The sequence below is a fragment of the Lynx canadensis genome, chromosome B3 (genome assembly GCF_007474595.2).
Source record: "Lynx canadensis isolate LIC74 chromosome B3, mLynCan4.pri.v2, whole genome shotgun sequence".
NCBI classification, from domain to species: domain Eukaryota; kingdom Metazoa; phylum Chordata; class Mammalia; order Carnivora; family Felidae; genus Lynx; species Lynx canadensis.
In genome coordinates this window covers 43867253-43891535 of record NC_044308.2, presented here as the reverse complement: position 1 = coordinate 43891535, position 24283 = coordinate 43867253, and the positions used below count along the sequence as shown (strand labels likewise).

The following is a 24283-nucleotide window of genomic DNA, read 5'->3' as shown; positions in this document are numbered from 1 at the left end:
TTTGCTTAATGTTATAATTTATGTTTTGAATTCCCCAGGGTAATATTTTTCATGTTGACATTTTCAAAACTACAAAGAACTTGAGGGACAATTAAAGTCTCAACGAGAGCATGAACTCTACCAGGAGAACCCTGGACTTTGTGGCCAACACTTGAGATGAAGAAGTGTGTTCTCTTCTTTCCCTGTGATAGCTGCCTTTTGGGATGGTTGGGATTTAGAATGTCTATCATTTTAATCAAAGTAGCTAGTGACTCATGACTTGTTGACCAAAGTTTCTCACAGGCTAAGGACAGAGAAGTCTTATTTCTTCCCTTTGCAAATAAAGATTCCAATCATTTCATGCTGAAATGTGGATGATGCAACAATTTAGATGTATACCGTAAGATGTTGGATGATATGGTTAATGTTCTGTTTTGAAGGTAGCATTTTATAAGAGGGAGATTTAGTTTTAACCTTGATACATTTTGAATTTAACAGACATACCCTCTCCATACCTATTTCCACTGAAACTTCATGGCTAGAATAAGGCATCAAAACCAAACAAGCAGACAAGGAAGCAAGCATACAAAAAACCTACCCCATTTTGTCTTGCCTGTGCAACTAGAACCTATGCTCTCTGAGGTAAGCAAGGCCTTGTGCTTTGCCGCAGTAGGCTGAAAAATGGCCCCTCCTCCCCCTAAGACAGCCACATCCTAATCCCCGGAACCTGTGATTATGTTACTTTAGATGGCAAAAGGGACTCTGCAGATGTGATTAAGTTAAGGACCTTGAGATGGGAAGATTATTCTGGATTATCCTGGTGGGCCCAATGTAATCACAAGGGTCCTTACAGGAAGGAGGCTGGAGGTTTCAGAGACACAGAGGTAAAGTGATTATGGAAGCAGAGGGACAGAGAGAGGCTGGAAGATGCTATGTCGCTGGCTTTGGAGGTAGAGAAAGGAGCCATGAGACAAGAAAGGAGCCATGAGGCAAGGTGGATCTAAAGCTGGAAAAGTCAGGAAGCAGATTTCCGTAGAGACTTTCAAAGGAGCCAGCCCTGCCAATGCCCTGACTCTAGCCCCACTCCTATCAGACTTTTAAGAGTCCAGAACTTTAAGAGAAGAAATCTGTGTTGTGTTAAGCCCCATACTTGTGGTAATTTATTACAGAAGCATTAGGAAATGAATGAATTTGCTTCCTATTTACATCTCTCGTGACCAGCATAGTCCTTGGCATATAATATGGACTCACAAGTTAATATTTACCGAACAGACTGAAAACGTAAGGGAAGGAAATCATGAACACAGAATGTACCAGACATGGCAACATTGAGTGGTTTAAAAAACTCCCGATTTCTGAGGACAAGAAAGACATTTTTTTTTAAGGCTCCACTGGGTGTACAAGCTACCCAGTTATTCATGACATGACCCCAGAATTTAGGCAGCTGTGTATAAGCTCTTCAGGTCCAGCAAGCTCTTTCCTGGGGGCAGGTGGAAGAGACCACAGGCCACGATAAAAAGCGTTTAGAGGCCAATTCCTTTGCAAATATCTATTCAGTGCTTCCAGGGGTTCAAAGCACCAGGGAGACAAGGAGGAAGAAAAGGCAGCATCCGTACTATGCAATACAACTAGCAAATACCAGCACCTTGAAGAATATACAGTAGGCACTCAGCAAGTAAATAGCAGAACGAATGACATGCGGAGCCAGTGTATAAACATGAGCGCTCCCACACCCCCTTCCCAAAGCCTTCTACAGCAGAAGTCGGTCTCCTCCCATCTCTGCCTTCTATGCATCCCTGGATGTTAACTTCAACCACATTTCATAAATGAAAGAAGAGCAAAGGAGAGAACCCTCCACCCTCAGCCACAGATGCACATACCACACATATTTTGGCCACAGAGACGGCAGACCACAGCGATATACCTCACCTTTTCTGGGACTCTCTTTTGTTCGGGTATTGCAAGTCTTTTAATTTAAAGAAAAATAAATTAAGCTACTCTGGCTGACGAAAGAGAATAGTTTCCCCAAGGAACTTATTAACACTTAATGGTTATATTAGTGATTTACTTCTCATCCAGGATTCTTTTCGGTTTATCGTAGAGGTAAAATCAATACCTTCTACCAAAGTGGAAAAACTTAGGTGATTCATTTGTGAGATACAGGAACAAAGGAAAATTAATGATAAAGGCTGAAAATAACTTCAGTTCTTCCAATTCAAGATCTAACTGACTCTCTGGATCATAATTTAGGAAGACGGAGACCTTGGGGATCATCTAGTCCTGTTTTTTTCACTTCGCAGATGAGGAAAGGTGGGGCCCATTTGGAGTTTGCCAGGTCACACTGGCTAGTGGACTCAGGCCTAGGGCCCAGGTTCTGAGTCCCGGATCCAGCATGCATCCCCATCTGCCTTGCTGCCTTAGATGACTGTACCGGGAATTTGAGGCACACAAAAAGAAGCAGACACCAGTCTTACCTTCAAGGTGTTTACAGTCTAGGGGAGATAATACATGTATATAGAAAATATGAGCTTACAGAGATAAGCTCAACATAAGAGTTATAGATTAAAAAGGAATCTTTACGGGCACCTGGGTGGCTCAGTCAGTTAAGCGTCCGACTTCAGCTCAGGTCATGCTCTCACAGTTCATGAGTTCCAGCCCGCATCGAGCTCTGTGCTGACAGCTCAGAGCCTGGAGCCTGCTTCGTTCCATGTCTCCCTCTCTCTCTGCCCCTCCTCTGCTCGCACTCTGTCTCTCTCCGTCTCAAGAATAAATAAACATTAAACAATTTTTTAATAAAAAAAGGAATCTTTAAATCCCATGAAATTCCTTTGTAATTTTTAAAAAAATAGTAATCAAACTTGTTAAACAGTGAAATTATTCCTTTTTCAAGATTCCTTGGAACCAAGTATTTGGACTATAATTTAGTTAAGGATTTCACAACGTGCCCTATTTGAGCATCTGATTTGAAAAAAATAAACAAGCAAGCCAGACCACACAATGCCCGTTGAATGAGATCTTCTGGGCAGGTATCTCCCCATCTGCCCAGGCAAGTCAAACCAAATGAGGCACTGGGTCAAAAAGGAAGGAAGAGTAAAGGATAAATCCATTGACCACCACCCCAGGAGGCCAAGAGAATCTCTCCTCCCCGTTAGTCGTGACTGGCTCTAAAATAAAAATAACGTACTCAAGCTGTGATAGAGGAAAGGTCTTGGTTTGGAACCCAACTACAAAGTATTAGCAAAGAGAGATTATTACCCACTAGAAACTCTCTTTTTGGTATAATTAGAAGAATAGAAAGACCACTGAATAATGGGATTTGTGAGAAATATGGGTCATGTGTCGGCAGCACTACTTGCTTGCAAAATTGGCTATGTGAGTTGGCACATAGCACCGTGAATATTAGAAACCACAAATCTCCAGAGTTTCCTGAACAAAGTAAAAGGCCTTGTCTATGGATTGACAGGTTGGAGGTCAGCTCATGTAACAAGTCTCTGGGTAAGCTCCAAAGCTACCTATGAGTTTCCTATTTTTCTTTTTCTTCTTCCCCCCCCCCTTTCTCCTCATCCTTCACCTCTCCTCTCCCCCTTCTTCTCTTATTCTGGATATGGGCATCTTAGTGGGTCCAACTGTGGCTTATGACGCTTCTGCCAATCCCCCAGAGAAAACAGGCCCTCTCCATATCAATGACCAACTAGGAATCCACAAGCAGCTCTGGATAATGGGAAAAGCATATTCCCACGAACAAAACCAAGGGAAGCTGATTCTTTTGCCCCTGGAAGACTAGAGGACTTACTCCCTAGTTAGATTACACTGCAGATGAAAATCCTGAGAAGGAACAAACCTCCCTGTACTGACAACAAAGCCAATCCTTGAGAAGCTTAGCCATAGTGGGGACCTCTGAAAAACTTCCCTTTGGGAGCCTGAAATGGCAGTCAAGTACTTCCATATTTTTATCTGTCTAATCATAGACTCCTCTATAGGATTATGGTCTTGAGTTCTAAGTAAGTTAAGTCAATGTCTTCTAGGAGGTATAATTTATGAAAAGGGTAAAAGATTAAGTGAAATTTCAAATTCTCAGGATCAAGTCTACCTTGGATGCAGACAAAGAGCCAAGTGTTCACATCATTTACCTCTGCCTAGAGTGCTCTCTCAGCTATTACTTCACACTCTGCAATATTTCTTGCGTAGATCTTCATGATTTCTAGGAGCCCCTATGGAGGGTGGATCCTATACCTTCTCTTTCCTTAGCACTCATATTCAAGGCACTTAAAATTTTGCATTTGTGTACTTTTCTGTTTCTGTGTCCCTGTCTCCTCCAAAAAAATGGGGTGATGGTGGTGGTAGAGAGTCAATATTTTCTTTCTATATCCCCAGTGCCTTCTACCTATTAGGAGCTCAGTAAGGGCAGGATGATTAATGAATGAATACATGAAATCTGTATTTCTTGTCCAATAGACAAGAGAATCCAGAGTTCTGAGTAATGGATAGGAGAAAGGACCAAACCCTGTGGATGGTCTCCTCACAGACCACATCAACAGGGCAAAGTCCTTCTGTCTCTATTTCTATTTCCCCATCTATTTGTATACTTATGTTTTCAGGAATCAGAGGGTTGCTCTTTGAAAAATTCTTGAAAAGACTAGGTAACAATTGTTTTATAATTGCCAGTCTGGCCCTCTACTTTACCCCAGTGAGCTACTATTAAGTATAATGCAAAGAAGACAACGTTTAGCAGGGAAGTCTGTGCTTAAAGGATTTGGCCACAAATGCAAAACAGAATTCATTTTTGCACTTGAAGAAAAACATCCCTATTTCAATTGTGATGTTTGGAGTTTCGGCGTAAATTATAAAATGCCTTCGGAAAGGCATTATTGAAGCAGCTGATGGTCCCGGCGGAATTACTTAGCCAAGTGTATCCTCCTGTCAGCCCAGACTGTCATTCGAGTATATTGACCCTCCCTGACGGAAAGTCTATGAAAAGCAGAAGAGGAAGCACATGTTGTAAACCCACTGCTGAGCATTAACAAGAACAGAATTAAAAACTATCACTTCTGGGACTTATCACACAACTTGGAAATAGTGTTCAATAAAGGAAAAGATAATTTGGGGCCACACTACCCGGAATGAACATCTCCCACGCAGTCGCTGGTCTGGATTTAGAAAACTGCTTGGCTCCCCAGAGAGTAGATGGTTAATGAGTATTTTAAAGGACGAGATTGAGGTGGTATGATAGAGTCGAAGGGTTCCAGCCTTGCTTCTACTTCTGTAAAGGCAAGTGGAACTGCCTTTGAATAAGACACTTTATACCTCCTGGTGAAAATGTCCCCCCCGCCCCATCTCGAATATGGGAGGTGGGGACCACCAGATGAACTCTCTGGTCCACTCTCAAATCTGGGTCTATATGACCAGAACACTGAAAAGACAGAAGAACAAGAGCAACTAACACTCCTACCTTTTTTCCAACCTGAAGCGAAGGTGAGGGAACCTTGTTATACGCGGTAGTTTTTATTCACATGGATGCTAACAACGCGGAGTTTTTATAGAGATGCAGGGATTTATGGAGTATGAGAGATCACCATCAACCTTCTGAACTTGAGAGGCTCATCGGTGTCATTTTTTTCTCATCAAAGACTAATTACCCAAATGGTCAAACCGTCTATGTCAATATAATCATCTCAGAAATCACAGATGACAAGAAGGTGAGAAAAAGGTAATCTGTTAAAAAATTTTCAGGCTTATGCAAAACTTGAATAGTATTATACAGCTCCATGCACTCCCCCTCTCCCTCCTGGTAAAACAAATGTTTTGCTACTCCTGCTTCACCTGTGCCTAGTCTCACCTCAATATATTTTTCCCGGATAATTTTAAAGTAGATCTCAGATATCCTGTCATTTCACCCATAACTACTATAGTGTTCATCTCTGATAGAGACTTTTCGTGCGTGCCCAAGTGGAGGAGGGGCAGAGAGGCTGGGGGGGGGGCGGTGGATGGCAGGCTGGGCAGAAGACGTAAAGCGGGCTCTGCACTGACAGCAACAAGCCGGAGGCGGGGCTCAAACTCACAAACCGTGAGATCATGATGTGAGCCGAAGTCAGATGCTCAACTGACTGAGCCACTCAGGTGCCCCTCTGATAGAGATTTTTAAAGAAACATCTAGGGGCGCCTGGGTGGCGCAGTCGGTTAAGCGTCCGACTTCAGCCAGGTCACGATCTCGCGGTCCGTGAGTTCGAGCCCCGCGTCAGGCTCTGGGCTGATGGCTCAGGGTCTGGAGCCTGTTTCCCATTCTGTGTCTCCCTCTCTCTCTGGCCCTCCCCCGTTCATGCTCTGTCTCTCTCTCTGTCCCAAAAATAAATAAACGTTGAAAAAAAAAATTAAAAAAAAAAAAAAAAAGAAACATCTACCAAGCCATGATTACACCTGACAGTATTAAAGAAATAATTCCTTAGTATCATCTAAAATAACAGTGCATATTTAAATTTCATCCATCACCTAAAAAAAACTATTTTTTTCAATTTTTGGCTTGAATCTGCTTCTAAACAAGGGCAGAGGTGAAAGTGATTGCACTCAATTCACAATCCTTTGTCTTTCAAATATTTATTTAAGATTCCAACATCACTTAGGCACAATGTATCTGGAACACAGATTGTGTGAAGCCCAGCTTCAAAGCTACTGAATATTTCATTATTTGAAATGTCTGATTCTAAGAATCAGATACAAATGAAGTTAAAAACTCTGAACTGGAGGGGCGCCTGGGTGGCGCAGTCGGTTAAGCGTCCGACTTCACCCAGGTCACAATCTCGCGGTCCGGGAGTTCGAGCCCCGTGTCAGGCTCTGGGCTGATGGCTCAGAGCCTGGAGCCTGCTTCCGATTCTGTGTCTCCCTCTCTCTCTGCCCCTCCCCCGTTCATGCTCTGTCTCTCTCTGTCCCCAAAATAAATAAACGTTGAAAACTCTGAACTGGAAATATATCAACTAATTCTCACAGTTTTCTCAAATGCATGAACTATTTAGGCAACTTTACCCACTCACCATAGAGACCGTATTTTTACATTCTGTAACATTCCCAGGAAGAATACATCTGAGAAAGCCTAGCAGCCCTCATTTGCCCATATAAAAGCAGAATTTCTGGGACTGTAGAGCAGCCGAATAGTAGATGTAGTTTTCAGATGTAGTTTCACCCGAACTTCAAAAAAGAGACATGCGACTGAATATGGCGACAACGGGGCTAGCTTTGCAAATAGGGCTAAGAGCCCTAAGCTGTCATAGACTCTGCCTGTTGGGAAGGAGGAAAGTGAACAGTTTCTCCATTCAGACTTCACACAGCCTTTCTGGTAATGCACAGGCAATGCTGTGACTCATAACTAGAAATACTGTTTTATAACACCAGTCTGTGTTTTGTTACACACGCTGAAACAAACAAATAAAAAAGAGTATTTAGAAACCCAAACCAAGCCCTGCATCTGGGCATTGGTATCAAGATCTCAAGATGTCAGAGTGGGTATTTAATCCAGATAAAGTAGGCAAGGCCTTATCCCTTTCTTTGGCAAGAAAGTGGAGGCTTCCTGCCTGTTGCCCATGCCCAAAGGAGGAGCAACCATGAATTTAATTTTCTTAAAAGAGAAGCACTTTCAGACTTGTGTTTTCCTGGACAGCTGCCTGGTGGCTGTAATACATAATAAGGGCGTGTAATTGACAGTAATGTGAATCACTCACTGAAATTCAGGCAAAAAAAAAAAAAATATATATATATAGATATATATCTATATCTATATATATCTATATAGATATATATATATATATATAGAGAGAGAGAGAGAGAGAGAGAGAGAAGAGAGTCTCCCCCCTGCAAGGAAAAAATTAAGGAGCAGATTCATCCTGTCCATTGAAATAGCAATCATAATGCATTTCAGCTCATTAGCTACCTTTATATTAAAAAACCACTGTAATTTACACTATCAGTATGTTTTCTAAAGATGTGGAGTGGTTACACAATGCATGTCATTGGATGGGATGGATCAGACATCGTGAAAGGGCAAATTTAGATGGGTTACTTGGTAGAGCATACAGGGGACTCCACTCCTCTCCCAAGAGTGAGTTACAGGAGACTGTCCTCTCAATAATTTTGCCACTTGAAAAGCTGCTGTCAGGACCTTGTAATTATTATGGTAATACCCAGGCCAGACGGATCAGGCTGCCACTGATGTCCATGGGCACCATCAGAATCGCTTTCACAGGGCTCAGACACAGGGATCTCCAAAAGAATGGCTGGGGATGTTCCCAGGTAGGAGCTGTTGGAACCATGGAAGCTTTTAGACCAGGTAAAGAGTTTCTCCAATCTATTGATTCTCTTTGAGTAAAGGAAAGAATAATCTGAATTAACTTCATTATCAACCTGAAAGGGCCCCTCCTTTCCAAGCAGAGGCATAGAAACTAAATCCAGGAAAGCAATACAGATTGAATTCCATTTAGATAAACCCTGACTCTATCTGAACTCTACAAGTTCAGATATTTGTCTGAAACTTCAGGATCTGTGAAACTGGAAAGCCCTTGTTCAGATCTGCAAGGTATCTCAAGCTTCTGGTTCTGGAGGGAAGAGGGGTATTCTAAACTATGGCAATTCCATGAAGAAAAATTTGGAGCTTTAGGACGCTGGTGTTGCTGTTGAGAGATGTATTTTGAAGCAAGGTGGAAAGAGTGGAAACACTCAGTTCTTTCTACAGTACTCCACGAACACAGTTTGGATTGCTTTTTCTCATATTGGGATCTCTTATTCTTTTCTTTTTTAAAAAAATTTTAAAATGTTTTTATTTATTTTTGAGACAGAGAGAAACAGAGGATGAGCAGGGGAGGGGCAGAGAGAGGGACACACAGACTCCAAAGCAGGCTCCAGGCTCTGAGCTGTGAGCACAGAGCCTGACGCGGAGCTCAAACTCACAGACTGTGAGATCATGACCTGAGCCGAAGTCGGATGCCCAACCGACTGAGCCACCCAGGCGCCCCTGGGATCTCTTATTCTCAGAATTAAAATTGAAGTCAAATTTCACTAAATCAGAGTTTATGTGAAAATTCTGAGGAATGAAACAAAAACTCATTCTGTACTTTATCACTAATTACTACTGAGAAGCTTTTTCTTAGAAGGCAATAGTTGGGAGATGGGATTATTGGCTCATGATGGTTCTCATGTTTGCAGCCACCACTAATCTCCAGCTTAATCCTGCAAGTAGTTGCTAACAGGCAAAACGAGGGTGGAATTTCATAAAAAGAGAGATACTATATACACAAACAGGCCCTGCAATATACTTCAGATACTGTACCTCAAATGTAAGACAGTAGACTGTCAAAATCCAAAAAGTAACAGGTAATATGTATAACTAGTTCTTTGTAAGCATTCTCTTTATTCCTATATGAATTCATTTTACATGAGCCAAAAGAGTTGGAAATGTGTTATTTATTTTTATAATTGAGAAAAATGTGTTAACTCTCTGGAATGTCCACGTGTGGAAAAATAAAACATTACGTGAAATTGCACAAACATATGATTTATAACGCACACATCCAGGACCAGAAATTCTAACGAAGAATCTTATTCAACAGAAAAAAAATACTATTTTTTTCTTCAGCATTTGCAATTCTGGTATACCATAATGCTGAGGCCAAGCATATATTTTTATTAGTTTACATCCTAGCTAAGCAATAAAATGTGTGTCATTTCAAACACAGAAAACATTTTTTCCCAAAAGTGAAATTTAATGTCTTTTTTGGCCCCTGTATAATGATACTGTGGCGTGCCACCCAAATCCTTTGCTGCCACCAGGACTGAGATCCTTATTCTCCTTGGGGGCCTTGAGTGTGGACTGTCAGTGGCTCACAACTGAGACTTGCTTTTAGCTAAAGGGAGCTGCCTTGCCCAATATTATGTCTTTCCCTGTGGGCAGCTGGCATCCGGTGGCTGGGTGATGCAGGGTAAAATATCCAGCCTCCTCGCCTCGATTTAGGACATCTCTCAAGGGTTACCCCTGCTTCTCATCTCCCTGCTGCATGTGCTGAACTCAGGCTACAAATGCATGACAGTCCAGTTTCTCCTGCCCAATGCAGCTTCCTTCACCCCTCACAGGTGGTGTTCCTAGAAGCACTCCCTGATCAACTTCCTGTATGCAAATCTCAGAGTCTACTCTCTGGGGAACCCAATCTCAGCCCAATTTATTTAATGGTAGGGGTGACAAGCTGGGAGAAATTGTGAATTTTAGATGAGACTATGGGAGAACTTCACTTTATTCAGTGTGAGGTAGATCCAGCCCAGCCTCTGTGCGAAGAGGGTTGGTTCCAGAAGTTTCCGAAGTCTGGCATTACAAGGTGAGCTCACTCAGTGGTGATCATACAATGTAAAAAACTTCATGATGAGGTATTACCATTGTATTAACATAGACGAATCATGGACAGTATGTAGATCCTTTGACCATACGCAGAATGTTAGAAGCTGACTCTTCTGTGTTCCAGGGGCATATTAACTCAACCCTCTAGAATTTTTCCTTAGAAGTAAAACTCTGAGATGGAATGAAGGAAAGCTCACTGACCATTAAAGACTAGCTTAAGCACTAGTAGAATCTCTGAGAAAGGGACCCATACTGGTCATTTTGTTCATTAGAAATCTAACTTAAGTGAAACATACCAATAGCAACTCAGGTAAAGCAATTTAGGGCAAAAAGAACATATTCTTCTCAATGACACTGTCCCCCAGTGACTCCCATAATGAAAATGAGAACATTTTCCCGTCTCTCAAATCACCCCAATTATAGGTAGGATTAGGTAACTTCCACAAATCAGGCCATGGAAAGTTCTTTGATTTAGAGCTAACAGCCAGAACTTTTTTTTTTTTTTTTTTTGGTGGGGGGCGGTAGTATGGGGACACATGTCTACGTGTGATGGTGTAACAGCTTTCCCTTTTCCAACCTGGAAAACCACAGGTTGAGCGCCTTCTAGGACAGTTTTGACTTTTGATTGCACTTTGCTATGTGAAACTGCAGCACAAAATGAAGACAGTTCCTTTGGCTGCGTTATTAAAGACTCCCATCTGAGAAAGGAGAGGGATGAAAGAGATTACAAGAGATGGTGTTTCCATCAAAAATCAAAGATCTTTCTTCCCCCTGTTCTCTGTTAGCTTGCTAATAGAAGCCTCACGAGAGAAAAGCTGCGCTTCGTAAAGCTGCGAAAACCAGACTTTACATTTCATATGAAGAGATGGACTTTCCATTAGAGGCAAGAAAACATTTACTCTCCTGTCATAATGATTCCAACGTGCTTTTTGACCTTGGAAGAAACAAAAAATCAGTGTTAAGATAGAATTGGTTAGGTCATCGCCTAAGGAGGCATAAAGGGCCACCAGGAAATAAATTAAAATTAAAATAAAAATAGACTCTGTTATTGGGTCACATCTCACCCTCTCATTTACAAAGCAAGGTTTCCACTCAAGCAATTGATACTGCAGGGGATGATTTGGCTCCTCTTGTTTGGACTCCAGAAAGAGTTACAAACAAAAGAAGTGAGGAAGCTGCTCAGAAAGCTGAAAAGGCAGAGGATTCCAAGGAAGAGCAGACGGAAAGCATGGTTGTGTGCAGCTACTTCTGAAGAGGGCCAGCGTTGTGAAATCAGTGGTCCCTGCGAAGCTAAGGAAACATACTTACATTCCAGGCCAGAAAAACATAGCCATGTCACGTGTTTGCACTTTGAACAAATAAATGCCATTTACTTCTGGAATTTACCTTAAGACTCAGTGAATAATCTAGGATTATCAAGACATCCACTTCCCAAATTGTTTAACACATTAGGATCGCTTTTCCCTCCATAGATCAGACAAACGTAGGATATTTTCCTTGATAGAATGTACTCTCTCCATGGGTGGAAAGAATGGCCAATGCTTTGCTCTCAAAGATATGTTTTCTCCTCTGCCTTTAAATAGATGCCAAAGGTAAGTGAAAATGACTCTTTACTTTTTACTCTATAGAGTTGATCATCTGGTTTATAAAATCTTGTATTGATAATGCAAACAAATGGTGCTTAAGAGGTCACTCAGAAAAGTAACATGTTTTTCATCTTAGACTAAAAATAAGTACTTTTAAGCCTTCTGGATGAGATTCTGACTTAAATATTAAGAAAAGAAACCAAAACTTTAAAGCAAGCAGTGCTAAAACTGAGACTCGAGATACATATGGTAAGTTGCCAGACATCAAGAAGCCCTTTGAGTTGCAGTATTGGTTTCCAAAATAATATAGTACGAATCTCACAATACAATTTCAAATATTAAATATCTGTTCTTCCTTTCAGCTGTTAATAATGAAAAGATCATTATTCTTCCCTAGCCTCAAATTTGCAAGAAGAACGGGAGGTCATAATATTGTGTCTGTACACACACACACAGACACACACACACTTATTTAAAATACACAGATATTAAATGAACACATAGTACATACCAATCATTCTGCTAAGCCTAAGGGATAGAAAGATAATTAAACCATATCTAGGACAAAGCTACATAAACAACAACGATTTACAATATACTTTCTGTACTGCCACCTTAATAATGTACTGTGGGAGCAGAGAAGCTGCAGTTAATAGTTTAACAAAGAGGGTGGGGGTTGCAGAAGGCTTTCCATGGCAGATGCTATTTGTATTGGCCTTTGGTGGAGCAATAAGAATTCTACAGGTGCAGCAGTTGGTGCAGGACATTCCAGGACAAACAAGATACAACAGAAGCAAAGGCACTGAGGTATGCCCCCTGTACAGTCATGTAGAAACTGGTCACCGAGGATGGCAGAAACTGCCAGCCTACAAGTCAAGGAAGGAGCGGTGGAAATATTAAGATCAGATTGCTAAAGCCCTTGAGAGCCATACTAAGAAGTGTAGACTCCCGAGGCAACGGAAAGCCCTACGAGGTTATTAAGGAGGGGGAATGAGAAGGTCCTGCTGGCAATGGGAAACCAGAGCAGGTCATCGGTTTTCTTTTTGTTTTCTTCTTTTTATTTGAGAAAGGAGGGAACAGGACTTGCTGAGTACAAAGACAGTATTTTCTAACACACCTGGTCTTGGAGGACAGAGTTTAGCCAAGGCATGTTCTTAACACAGCTTAGCGCACAGTAATTCTTAGCACAACTAGACCACACTGATCTCTCCGCTAAAAGACTCACGATGGTCCCTCTGACTCTTGGTGATGTACTGTACTCACAAAGCCAAAGGAGGGCCGACCTGCATCTTGAACACTCTGCTCTGTAGATTTACCGCCTGACAAGCTTTCGAGTTAGAAAAATATTTCAAGCGGCATCTGTCACTAACAACTTTATATGGTTTGCCGTTTCCTGAGTCACCTGGCCATTGGGACACCAAGTCTGAAGTAGATGTTCCCAATGGTAAGCCCTATTGACATCTGCTTTATCTTTTTCATATTAAATACACCAGCATATTGAAGCCTCTTCAAGCCAAAGAGCCAAGACGATGATGTGGACAGCAACAACAACAACAACAACAACAACAACAACACCCTGATTCTTCCAATTGCCTACATTTATTAGAAGTCTTTGAACTTATACAGCACATGGATAGAAAAGAATGCACTACTAATTTTTTTTTATTATTATTTGATTCCTCTTCATGACAGTTCCTCATGGCAGGAAACTGGTTAGTTTGCAGATAGGAGAAATCTAGGACCAAAGAGAGAAAATAATTGGATATCATTGTGATGGAGTCAGGGGCAGAGTTAGCAAGAGCATTCCCCAGCCACTGCTCTTCCGGGGAAGCCCGACAGCCTTGTTCCCACTGCAGACTTAAATGTCCTCCATCCATGTAGATCAATTCGATTCCTGAGCCCAAATGACAAGCTTAACTACCAATAATGCCTTGCACAGGGTTTTAAGCGACATAATCAACCGGAGAGGGACTTGTGTCAGTTAGACTTTGTCTCCTTAAAAATCAAGAGTAACAGTGGTAAGAGAGAAGTTTTTAACAAGGAGGAAAACCCTAGACAGTTGTCTCTAAGATTCTTCACCACAGCTTCAAGGACAACCAGGAAAAGAGCAGCTATTTGAGGCAACTTCATTATAAAATCATTTTTAATAAGCAATCTTAACAAAGAGAGGGAATACTCTTGTGGAGAAACCCTCCAGGGACCCAGAGGCTGCCCAGTTAAGTTATTAGGAAGTTTCACACAAGGGACCAAACAGCGATTTCATTGGCCTCGGGGGACAGAGTTTAGTTTTTACCCGTTCTCCAGAGGCAGTGGTGTTATCTTGTCTACTAACAGCAGAGACTGGTAACAATCAATTATCCCGATGCCCCAACTTGGGGAGGGAAAGTGAATTTTCAGTTTTGTCGACACAAAAAGATAGATACCACGTTCAGAGAGACAGAAAAGGTAATGCGCTATAGTTCATTATATCCTGAAGACTTCTGTGAACATGCAGCTGATGAAAATGCCTCATTTGAATCTTACTGTTCTTTAAGTGAAACAATAGAGACTCATTCTGGGAAAATTAAGAAATACCCACAAAGAGAAAAGGAAGTACAATCATCCTCTTGTATTGTCTAGCCATGTGAGGGAGAGAATTCTTTGTGCTGATGAAAACGTCACAGTCAATACAGTCTACTTTGCCTGCCTAAGGTGTGAACAAGATGTGGAACCTGGGCTTCAAATTTTTACAAAGCTACATATGGTCGAGTTATAACGGGTCGGAAAGACATAGGCTCCTGGTATTACAGTAGGATCCAATTAGCAGTGGGAACGAAAGAAAGCAAGGAGAACCATCAGCCACACAATTCAAAGTGCACATGTATTTTTTAGGCTTATTTCATTCCTCTGATTTCAATGAAATGGCAAGAACTGGTCTTACAATTAGACCTTGAAACTGGGAAGATGGAGAAAAAATAAAACACTCTTTTTTCTTTAATAATCAGAACAGCCTTCTCTTTTCGGACTAGATCTGTCCTGCTCAATGAGCATTTCCGCTATACAGTTAATCAGAAGAAAGGCCAGAGAAGAACCTCTATCTAAGGATGAGAATTCTGTCTGATTTTGGAGACGGGACTGAAGTATGGAACGTCTGCTTTATGTAACGCTCACTAAATGACTGTGGCAATAAAAGCATTATTTAAAGGTCAGTGTATTTTTCACACACATTCTGTGGCTCCCCATTGGTCCTGAGATAAAGCCAGGACCTTACCACTGTTCTTCTTGTCCTTCCTTTTCCTTGCTAATACTCTATTCTAGTCAGACAGGTCTACACAATCATCCTCCACTGCCCCCCCTCCCCGCCTTGATCCACCTGATCAAACACCTAATCATTGCTACCATTCCAGAACAAGCTCAGCTCACTACTAGCATCCCCAATGCATACAGATAATCCGACTTGCATCATAACCCTCCATTTTCCTGCAATTCCTTCATTACTACAGGTTGCTCAAACAGGTCTGTCCTTTCTCCTCAGATGCAGACTAAGCTATTGGACAGTGAGGGTTATGACTTAAACTTTCTATACCTAACACAGTGCTAGGCACAGAAGAGGGGTTGGAAATACCAAGCTAAAAAGATCAGTCTGACCCCTAGCCCCATGCTCTTTCTACAGGGCGTGCCTGTGGTCTGCTTTTCCAGCTTTCCTTCCTTAGATCTTAGTATTACAGGTATCTGGGTTACCTACCATACAATTTCCTCCCTCTCTCCTACAAAAACAAATTTTATTTATTTTATTTTATTTTTATTTTTTTAAATGTTTATTTTTGAGAGTGACAGAGAGACAGAGTGTGAGAGGGGGAAGAGCAGAGACAGAGAGAGACACAGAATCTGAAGCAGGCTCCAGGCTCTGAGCTGTCAGCACAGAGCCCGACATGGGGCTCAGACTGGCAATCCACAAGATCATGACCTGAGCTGAAGTCAGATACTTAACTGACTGAGCCACCCAGGCGCCCCCAAAAAACAAAATTTTAAGCAAAGATTTACGGAGTCTCTTTTGCTGAATCTGAAGCTTAATCCTACACAATCCAGCATTTTCTACTCCTCAATATGCCTTCCAGTCATTATGCTTGGCTGTTAACTACTTAAGACATTAGGAGTTTTACCTAGGAGATCAACAAAGTAAAACAAGGGAAAAGCTATCACTCCTACATAGACAAACTTTACTCAGAGGTGGAGGTGAAGTAGGTGGAGAACTTTCCACTGTAAAGAATCCTGGGAAGCCCCAGGAAAAAGGGTAATTGGGTAGGTTGGAAATCAGAACCTTAGTTACCATAATATGCAGATACAGGCATCAATTACAATCAAAAGGGACCATGTGACTACAAATAAACTAATTTCCTGGCAGAGTAGCTGACAGAGTTGCTACAAAAAATTTTGTGTAATTTATAAAGAAATTAATGTACAACAATAACTTTTTTCATACTTCAAACACATTGGCATCTGTTTTTCCTCTGTTTTTATTCCTTTGGATGCAGATCCCAAAAAACAGAGAAGCTGATATAACCATAAATCCAATTCTAAATTCAGGTATGCACAAGCATACTCAAAACCTAGATGTTTAATTCTTGTGTGGATGGTTTTGATACATATTTCAACCCTCTGGGCATTCTTGTTGCCTTCATGGTTTTGTTTGTTTTTGGTTACGGTTCAGGGAAACCACAGTGTCCTGAATCATACTACCTCTTAGTGGTAATGAAAGCTATACGTGAATTATCAGTTGGTCTGACAAAAGAATAATGCACAAATTTATTATATATGTTATTAAGGTCCATTATTAAAGACTTAGTTGCAGTGAAAAATGGATTCGTGCCAAAAGAAATACACTTTACTATTATTGTGGGGGACATAAGTATCTTAGAATCAAAAGTAACCATTTTGAGCTATTACAGAATCAGTTGAGTTGTATGAACAGTGATATTAAGTGGATGCCAGTTCTTTGCCAAATTAGGTTAGATCGTTAAAAACAGAAGTAATGATCATTTTAAAGTAAGAAGGCTGCATGGTTTTATGTACACTGCTTTGTTTACATGAATTTTTTCATATAGTAGGAATAACATTTCCCCCCCCCCCCCTTTTTTGTTATCATCAGTTCGTTCACCAAGCTTAGAAGCCTTTACGGGTAAAATAGTTGTAAGTTTAAAGAACCTGAATCAGTTGTAGGAATGGCTGTTACACTTGACTTTCTTGCTATAGTCTAGAGTGGAAGTCTACTCTGTTACTGTAGGAGCATTTAGGCTCTGTGGAGTGGCTTTAATCCTGTTCCATCACATACTAGCTAGTTGGAGACGTCTGGGGCTCAGCTTTTACCTGGAGAGTGGGGTAGCAGCAAGACCTACATCACAAGGTTGTGGCAAAGATGAAATAAACGAACATGTGCAAAGTGCTCAGAAAAGCATCTAGCACTTTGTAAGTGTTCCACGACGTTACCTAATGCTGATACTGGAGATAATGGTGTGGCATTTCTGTGCGTGCGAGGACTCAATCTTCTCTGCGTCCCGGCTCTGCCTGTCACCAGCTGGATGAGTTTGCAAGTTTTTTTGCTCCTTTACTTGCTGATCCCTCAGATAAATTTTCTCATACAAGCTGGGGACATATGTGGTACAGAGCTCATGGAGGTGATGAGAAGATTAAATGAGATAATGCACATAAAGTGCTAAACACAACACCTGGAGTATCAGAATTAATTGCTCAGGGGTGGCAGTTCCTTTTTTAATGTTTATTTATTTTTGAGGGAGGGAGGGAGGGAGGGAGAGGGACAGGGAGCAAGGGAGGGAGAGAGAGAGAGAGAGAGAGAGAGAGAGAGAGAGAGAGGATCCAAAACAGGCTCCGTGCTGACAGCACAGAGCCTGATGTGGGGCTCGAACTCACAAACTGTGAGATCATGACCTGAGCTGAAGTCTGACGCTCAACCCATTGAGCGTCAGCCAGGTGCCCCAGGGGTGGCAGTTCCTACCCTGCTGTTACTACATCTACGGGTACTTCTACTGCTACTCCATATTATTGCCATGACTAAAACAAAAGTAACACGAAACTCTGTGATAGACACCCAGCCTTCTTTAAAGATCAACCCAACCATGTATCAGAGTTTTATTAAATATATAATCTATCAAGTACATACTAGCACCTGATAGGCTAGGCATTTGTGTCTTCCCCCTACAGTGACCTCACCATCTCAATACACCCTTGTGAACCTGTGTTATGAAATGCGAACACAAGTACTTTTCCAAATTCAATTCATGGATCTGATGTCTACGAACAGAGCAAATTTGAGTCAACTGGATGCTCGGATGGAAACACTTAGCTAATATTCTGTTGTTGTTGTTTTTTTAATGGAATGAACTGTGGGTTTTCAGACTATGTAAATCTTCTCCCTTGGAAGAACTGAGTGGCAGGGCCAAGTGCAGTCCATTTATATCTTAATATGATGAGACAGAAATCCTGTTAAGCTCAGGCAGGGTTGGCTACAGCCACACAGGCTGAGTCTAAACAAGGCAAACATTTTCAGGCAGGACGAGGGATTTTTACTTCCCTGAACTGGATGATCTTGAAGGGACTGAACAGGTGTTACTTTGGGTGAGAATGGGAGATGTGCAAGAGGGAGAGCCTTCAGCACCCAGAGTTAAATCTATCCCTTTCCTTTCATCCTTCTGTAAGCTTGGATCACAGGAGCCGAATCCCGGATCATGGAATTCTTTTCTCCTCTCCCACACGTCCAGCTACCAGTCTGCTTTCCAGTTGTGAGCTGTCTCTTTTACAAATGGTACACTAGGTGTTTGTGTTTTCAGCGACTATATAAGCCCACTCACCCCACCCTCGCCCCATCCCCACTTTCAGCCTGGTCTTTGAGGTCCTTGAGGGCAAAGAACGTGTCAGCACATAGTAGGTAATCAATAAACAGCTGCCCATTTGGTTAGCCCTCTATGAGGGCAGCATCTACTTCTGACCATGTACCAGCCAGCTTTATGTCCGGGACAGAGAGTAGCCTCACCAAGCTAAGAAATGAATCCTCTGGCTACTTTGTGAGCACTGGGTTATCCCCTTTTCTCTCTCTCAATGGGTAGATGGAATCTGGATGAAAGCCTACGAAGAGAACTTCGGTGTGGCTTCTTTTCAGGCCTGTCCTAATGAAACACCCTGCCAGCAGCAATTGAAATTCTACTTACTATGAGTCACACCCTGAGTCACGTGGGTTGCCACAGCAACCTATTAACTATATAACCAAAGCACCTTCCATAAGCTTTGCCAAGAATGGTTGCTGCGTCTTCCTGGACTGTGAAAATCCTATGGGTGAGCCCCAAGTTTGGTGGCGTTAAGAGTCTACAATCAAAAGGAATGGCCTCAAGGACAAGAGAAGAAAACGAGCAAATAAGGTTATTTTAGTTCTCGGACCTCCTGAGTAAATGGCAACAATCGTGACAAATTGTTGGGTTGGTTTTGTGATATCAACAAATGCCTAAGGAGAGGAGGTTGAGGCCTCGAAACTAATTTTCTCTGAGTCAAATTCAAAGCCAAGTCTCTAGGGGTGAAAAGTGAATACATTAACCTATTCCACTTTAAATGACTGTGGTAAACACTTTTTTTCTTTTTACGGATACAAAGGATTATTTCTCAAGGAAATATTCTGATTTGTACTAAAATATTTTTACTATTGAGAGCTAGAATCTCTTTATAAATAAGATAGCACTTTAATTTTATATGTTAGGTATTAGCCCACTGTAAGCAAACATTGGAAAGTGTCCTCAATTACCTTTAATGGCTATTCATGTTAAAATTGAAATATTTCACAAGATTCAGAAGCATATTTTATTTTGCTATTTATTGGGGAAAACTGACATGAATTCAGATTAAACAGATACATTTTTCTGACTGCTCACCGAGTCCCCTGCAATTTTCATGTGACTGTAAGTGCCTGATCCTGAGGGAAGAAAGCAAGCAGAACAGACTTCAACAGGAAGAATAAAGAATATAAACATGAATGAGAACAGGAAGAAGTCACAATCATCTGTTGCCTCTGCAAACCATCCAGGAGCCTACCTGGTGTCTTTTGGGTCTGCGTTGGGGTGATTGGCTGATAAATTCCCTTAGGTTCCTGACTCCATGGTGCTCACCTTCCTAGCAGCTCGATACAACTAAGATGATCTGTTGCGTTTTTCTTTTACTTTTTCACCTCCAAATTTGCCATCTTCTATAATTTTAGTGTAGGCAGAACTATCCAGGTAGATTTAGATTAAAAAGTCAGGGGCAAATGACCGGTTGTCCTTGGCAAATAAAAACCAAAGCAGCAGCTGATGCCATGAAAAAGATACTTCCCCAACATGGTACGATTTCAGCAGGAAAGAGACCAAAACAAGCTTGTGAAATACCGAAGTAAAACCAATCTTTGAAGTGTCCAACCAAACACAGGTGCTATATAATCACCACAAAGATTAAACTGAAATTCTACAACAGGGTGTAAAACTTATCTGATATATCCCTACCCCACAAGTAAACACTTCCTTTTCTGTTCACATACCAAAACCGACAGCAACATTTCCTATCAACAATTGCAGAATATCACAAATGAAAGCCTCCTTTGACCAGTTTGGTCATGATGACTTAGTACTAGAAGGCCCAAAACTTTGCCTTCTCCCACCGGCCGAGTAAAGTTAATGACAAACACCACCAGTGCCTTTCTCGAGAATTCAGGAGAATCTGAATTCTCCAAACACCCCGCTTGTGAATTCCTCTGAAGCTAATAATCAGATTTTCCTTCCTGGGACTTTCTGGCTCAACTCACCCAAAGCACTTTTATTTATTTATTTTTTTAAGGAAGCAATGTCTATGCTTTCCAGATAACAAGGCGGCCTAAAATATGATCAGGTGTCACATCTACTCAGGTTCATTTTGTAGTTCTCGCACCTCTGACTGGTGTACCTGTGAGCTGACACTCTAGTCTGATAATATATTCTGCAACTGTACATGTTAATTTGTAAGTTGAACCATCTCTCTGTGAGGGCAGTTAGGAAACCCAGACTGAAATTGCTAATGTGGGGTGACTTCAGCTGTCGATGATTATGTAGTCAAGCCCTGACCAGGGTTTCCAGAACACTGGCTAAAAATGGAAGTCTTGAGACAGTACAAAAATGAATTCATATAGTTCACTGATAGTGAAACTTTTTGAAGAACAGATGTCAAGATGATTTAAGAGGAGCTGGAATTTAACATCTTAGGAAAACTTATAGGCAAGTTAGGACAGTTCAGTTTTCAAGAAAAATCCGACAGATGCTAAAGAAGAAGTCATTTGGGTGACTGTTATTGGAGAAAGAACTGATTGATTTTCTTCCTCCTCACAAGTTGTAGGCCCTGTAGAGATGCTAAGATCAGAAATATGATGGGTTGTCTGCTGAGTTGGGTGACAAAAACAATCTCCACATTTAAGTGGCATAGAAGACTTTCACTAACACGCCAGCTTGGACAATTCAATTTCTCCTTGGCATGTGCAAAGTCTTGTGTCAACTGTCTGTTCAGATGCTATTCTTCTCAAGTCGTCATTGATCTGTTTTATCGTGGGCCCTCTCCCCTCAATCATCAAAGTAAACACCAAACAAAAACTAAGATGATTTCTGATCTCTTTGGGTCAATTTAATATTTAAATTACATAAAGCGAGCTTTATTTTAAGTCTCTCTACATTTATTTTATGCTTAATGTCTAAGACTTTTCCTGCTGTTTTCCATAGTTAGAAAGGCAGTCAAAATCTACACACTCTGGCTACATCTTGATTTTGTTTTAAAGCAGGTATAGCTGATGGAGCTGGTTAAGCCTTTGCTGCAGGGCCAACCTGGTTCTATTTCCTCTTCCTGGAACACCAGTTTTTCTTTACTAGCCACCAATCTCATGCTGTCATCCAGATCTTCCTATGATTTTAAATGTGACCACAAGTTATTGTTTCTGCAATAGGCCAAATGAAATTAGTCTCAGGGATGACAATTCCTTGAAGGTCCTCATGGATGGATGGTCTATATAGTTACTAACATCTCTGGTCTCTGTCTTATTGAGGAGCACTCTTTGTATCCAATGGAGTTCAACTAGTGGTTTTATCCACTTATCCAAGAGCCAAGTCATAATGCAAATAGTCAGTGACTTTCTGTGTATTGCCAGGTGGCCAGGAGTCCATACCCCAAACCACCATAAACAGTAGGCATAATCATCCGCTCCTGTTCGGGAGAGGCCCAGGACTGAGCTAGCAGAAAGACTGAATTACTTACCACCTCTAGAGTGGGTCCCTCCAGGCCAGGGACGAGCTCATGGGCAAGGCTGTGCAAGGAAGCGCTCTGTACCATGCCTGCCCTGCGGATATACAGAGGACTTCAGTCTCCTGCACTGTCAATCTCTCAGTCATCATGAGCTCAATTATGCACCGACAACAGCAAGAACAACAACAACAACGACGACAAAACAACCCCCAAAAAGCTAAGGGCCACAGACTACCGTGATGGAGGGACAGCCAACTGGAACTGTGCATTGAGAGATGGAGGTGCTGTCCTGATCATGTGTCCATTACGGACCCGACCTTTACATCTTTCCTCAAACAAAATTCCATTGAAGCCCATGGGAGAGCCACGTGGAGAGACTGCAGGACTGGGCCCTAAGAGTCAGGCAACCATCGAATTTGGTGGGGTGTTCTTTTGTTTGTTTGTTTTTGTTTTGTTTTGTTTTGCTTTTTTTGTTTGCTACAAATACAGATAGACAGACAGACAAACCCAAGAGCAGATTTCAAGAATCAACTGAGGCACAAGATAAACTACTTTGATGTTACACAGATTTTTTTCCCCCAAATGTTTCACATGAAACCAAAAATTTTAAAAGCGTAATTAGGAAATATTTGGGGACACATCTTTGTCGGCCCTAAATTGTGCCATAAATATCTCCACAGCTTGCCTTAGAAGGATGCCCAAGCACATCTCATGGGTAGCACATATCTGTGGTCTAAAATAGTTATCTAATTCTGATGACACTATTAATTCAAAGTCTAAGTATGCTGGTCAAGTACAGTGAAAGTTGACTGCCTGCATCAATGACGGATTAGTTTCATCCTGAGGTTCAAAGCACAGTCAAACATTATTGCTCGGATTGCAAAATCACAACACTTTACATTGACGTGAGTTTGTAAACTTATGGTGTAGTTCGAATGAAGGCAATTGATGAAAGCAGTTGAACCTGAGAAGTGGGGATGAATACAGAGTGTAATTCCAGCGCACATTTCCACATCAAACTACCAATGCCATTTACCAGGGCCCTCACGGGCCACACTCATGGTCGAGCGACAGCACCTATATTCCCAGTCAGTATCTCTGCTCCACAGACACAAGTACAAAACGGCCTAAATCGTGAACTAGTGGTGAGGAAAAGGAGACCAAAGTTTAAAAGAAATCAAGGTGATGTTTCCTAGAAACATACCAGTTGAAGGATCCAGAATAGGGGTGATCAGTAAGTAATTAATTGATCCTCCTGACTAGGTTTGATGATTTTTCTGAAGACTAATGACTTGAATCACTAGAATTCATCAGACCATGTCTAGACTCTCTTTAACACACACTCAGTACAAACAGGTGGAGATGTACCACTTCCGACCACTACAGGTAGAGAAGTATGACCTCTGTTGACCATGGATCACAGCTGAAACATTAGTTTATACTTGAAGGGTCACAGCAGCCAGACATATGCGAATTCCAACTCTTCAGAAACTTTGGGTTAAAAAAAAAGGCATTACTTACATGTATGCGTCTTCTTCGTTACTGAGATACCTAGAAGAGAAGAAACAATGACAAAGGTAAGAAAGCGTCCCGTGTGTACTTCTTGAGACGCACATCATTCACAGTGTACCCAGGAACGCATTTGTGGAGACGGTGATGCAGAGGCAGGATCGGTCTTAATCTTGGCTGCCAGTGGCACTGGACCCTACCCCAGAACAACAGAACCGTGGATGACAGGCACGGCCAGCATCGCCTACTGATTTTCTGTGGTAAAAAGCAGCAGCGTGGACAGTAATTAAACAGGGTGAGAGAAGACTCTCAGTTTTCATTTTAAATAGGGGAGATGACGGCGTTTATAGGCAGAGTGGGGAAGATTTGAGGCACGAGAGAGTGATGCCAACCTACTCAGACAAGAGTGAGCTGAGCGCCAGAGCAATTAATTTGCTATGGCCATTGATTCTGCGTTTACTTTTTAATGAAAACGACTCTGCCGGCTCGCATGAAGCATAACTTCTTATGGTGAAGGAAAACACCTCCACAAAATGTACCTATCTGTCCATACTCATTAAAGTCAGAA

At 41.6% G+C, this 24283-nt stretch overlaps 1 long non-coding RNA gene across 1 annotated transcript; it reads right to left on the bottom strand.

Moving 5' to 3' along the window:
* Nucleotides 1–10865: 10865 nt before the first annotated feature.
* LOC116738139 lies at nucleotides 10866–23760 on the bottom strand. The gene is made up of 3 exons (XR_004343784.1): nucleotides 23728–23760; nucleotides 22219–22300; nucleotides 10866–13669 (listed from the first exon to the last, which is right to left on the bottom strand). It is a non-coding gene; the product is annotated as an uncharacterized LOC116738139 (long non-coding RNA).
* Nucleotides 23761–24283: the final 523 nt, after the last annotated feature.